The following is a 3,662-nucleotide window of genomic DNA, read 5'->3' as shown; positions in this document are numbered from 1 at the left end:
TTCATTAAACATTTGATTAAATATTTCCTATCTAGTAAACTATTTATTTTTGGTAAACGAGGAAACTACACTGCGATGGCGAACATGCCTAGAAGTTTAATTGTCAACAATGAAACTATTCCTTGAGCATTTATTAAAGACGCATTGAGAGGTCATCATTCTTTACCAATATTAGGCGCTTAAAGATATCGTATCTGTGCTATAAGGTATGGATATCATGTTAAATTCAAATTTGAAAGAGAACATTAAAAATGCCATTTCTACACGGTTAATGACAACCCAAAATAAAAGCTAAATTTAAAACTATAACTGGAAGTGATAGAGATATACAGCTCTACAACATAATGAATTTCCTTCATTCTGGGAAACTTGGATCGTAAAATTAACTTTTCAAATAGTCAGTGGTTATTGCATCAATTATTGAAACTTGTTTATTGTTATATTTATCATTATGGTTCTTTGCTCTATTGTTATAAGTCTAAAGTGTTAATTTTGATCTTGACTTTAAATTGACATTACTTAATTGGTGAAATTCACTGTGGTAATGTTGATTGGTAATCCCTGATTTCATTCAGTCAAACATCTGGAAATTTGAATGTGGCCATGCTGACATCCCTCAGCAATGTGAACCACTTCTCAGTATTATATTGATGTCAAAATGAGGTAATTAGATCAGACTGGCATCTCCTAGTAACTTGAATTTCACCTTTTCCATGGTTCCAGCTCTAGGCTCAAACATAATCATGAAGTCCTGAGAAACCCATCCAAAAAAAGTCCTTATTGCTAACTGCTGCAACTCCCGTAGTCCTTAAGTTTCTTTTCAATGTAGTTATTATGGATAAAGAGTAGGACTTATCCTATATTAGGATGCTATACATTTTCTGTAAGTTTTCTACTAGTTATGTGCAACATTTTTGTTGTTCAATTTGGAATGTCGATCACTAACGTATCTGATCAAGCGTTGAGTTCCAAAAGTGATTCCTCCTTTCTTTGGTCACTGTAGAGTTGTTCTTTGCAGCTCGGCTCCCTTTAATTCAAGTACATCGTAATTTTTTTAGTACTAGCTATGGAAACAAAAATCTGGAATTGTTATAGTTTTTGTTTGGATATGAGATTTGTGAAGTTTCTTGCATCTATATGCTGACTGTTTCATTGGGCACATAATATGAGTCTTCTACAGAATATTCTCTCCAGAGGCTGCTTGCGACGTCATTGAAGCAGAGATGCATTCTCATGTTTTTTATGAGGCGGAGCCAGATATCTGGATGGTGATGGTGTGGATCTCTTTCTTAAGAAGCTAATCTCTCTCTCCATCTCTTTCCCCAACAACACAGCTACTATATTTTGGGTGGTGTACTGGGTAGAGTAATGAATAATATATATTTTTGTTAGATGTAGTTAGATTAGCAATAATTAACTCTCTCACAATTGATTCTTTTCTACATACTGAGATGATTATGGTAAGCCCTGTTTACATAATTTTAAAGTGTGCCTAATCTATACTTGTTCTTTAGATTGGAATGACAAGAATCTTTCTATTATCGGTCTACGTAATCCTTTATTTCATGTAAGATCTTTAATATTGTAAAATCAGCACCTTAATTTAAGATTTACGGAGACATAATCATCATATGCTCTACGTAAGTTGATTTAAATAATCAGAAGTTCAAATCGTAAATACTTACACTGTATGTTGATCTACGAACTGCATTGAAGGTTAATTACTGATCTTCTTGGGGATGTTGCCATCTAAGTCATGTCTTGTTTATTAAAATTTTTAAATTTCCCTTGCGTAAACCAGCAAAGACATTGAAGTTCTTCCTTTTTAAACGTAGACGTTATATATGTTAATCAATCACATACTTCTTCTATTGCAGATAACACATTATAACTATACACAAGAAGCATGTTAGCAGTTTCTTGACTTTTGTTATTTGTGGTCTTATTATGTAGGTAGTAGAGAAAAATAAGGATTCAGAAGCCATATGGCATATTGATGCTTTACGAAGAGTTCTTAAGGAAGTTCATTCCCTTTTTGTGATGTTTCATGGATCTTTCAGAACATTGGTTGATAAGGAACCTACAGGTGGATTTGTCCGGAGGCATTTATATTATTTTGTCATGGATTATTTGAGTGGTGAGTGGTCTCTATATGTAGTATAAGCTACACATACCTCTGTTTGGCTTCTCTTCTCCCAGATTTTCCGTGGTTTAAAATATTTTATTGTAAGTCACTAATTGTCAGCATATCAAAATCGGTCTCCATTTGATTATTGCTGCTCGGATAATGCTGCAGTTTCTGTAGAAACATTTGATTTGTTCTCTTGGAGCAATCTGAAATAGCCATTTTAACACCTTGCATTTTCTCTTTGGGCCAGATTTTTTTATTGGGAAGAAACTTCAGTTGCCAAACTTTCGTGACTCTTTAAAAGAACGTGGAACAGTACAAATGTTAACCATGGGGCGGGAGGCTGCAATTGATGTTCAGGTTGGTCTTTAGGTAATATTATTTATTCTTAAGTGTGACAAATTTGATAATTTTCTTTTGCCCATGACGGGAAAATGTCATTTGCTTGCTGTAATTTCCTCTGATATATAGACTGTGATGGATTATTATTTTTCTACTTGTATAAGCAAACTGGGTATGCTTACTGATTGTTGAAGCTCTTCATTTGGAAAAGCAATAAAATGGAAGGAAGAAATTAGCTTTTCTTTCGAAAATTTTATGCCCAAAGATAGTGGTAAAGAGTACATGTTGGGTAGTAGTCTCTGACTTGATATATTTAGTTTTATTAGATTGAATTTTTACACAGTAATGTAATATTGCATGACCATATATGGGATAATAGACGTTTAACTCCTACTTGTCATTCTTTGGAAACTCAAGTCCTAGCTTCAACTTTCTAAGTCTCGAAGTTCTAATTTTCTGTCAGATATTTCCAAAATGAATCTTAGATGCTGACCATGACTCTGTCAAGAATTTCTTGTTTAAACCTTTTCTAAATATTGAATTTTATATTGGGTTCTCTTTCATAAATTGTAGAGTAAATTCAAAAGAATGAGTTCTCACAAGACACAATAATATCTTCGCAGGCAAAGAATAGACTCACAAAGTTTTGAGTTGTAAAACTCTTAATTTCTTTCACTCTGATGATTATTTAATGATCTGGAAAAGCAATCATTTGTCTTAGATGATCGGTAATGTTTGATGACTCGCTTAATAAAAAATACAATCCAATGGAAACAAGTTATGTTTGGTAGGAGTTCGAAGTGCAAGCATACTCTTTGCAAGAACAATGCATTACATGTAAGTTATAATAAAAGGGAAAGTTGATGCAAGATACTTATAGTGGGGTATTGTTTCCTTTTGTGGAAGTATCTACATAATTGGGACTTTCCTTTAAATTTTTATTTAATTAAAAATAGTACTTACTGCTACACAAAGTTATGATATAAACTGTGTTTAAGGAAAAGTACAATTATGGTGTAGTTTCTCAACATCGCTATTTAATACACTTGAGTTTTCTGTGCTTGGTTTCAACTATGCTATTGGCTAACATAGTGTTTGTTAAGCTATTGAAAAATCATATTTATAAAAATTCTCCTCATATCTTGTTCTGGACAGTCGCTGGTCAGAGTGTTAGAATCCTGTGCTGGGAACT

The sequence above is a fragment of the Olea europaea genome, unplaced genomic scaffold, assembly GCF_002742605.1.
Source record: "Olea europaea var. sylvestris unplaced genomic scaffold, O_europaea_v1 scaffold3089, whole genome shotgun sequence".
In the NCBI taxonomy this organism is placed as follows: Eukaryota; Viridiplantae; Streptophyta; class Magnoliopsida; order Lamiales; family Oleaceae; genus Olea; species Olea europaea.
This window is presented reverse-complemented; position numbering follows the sequence as displayed.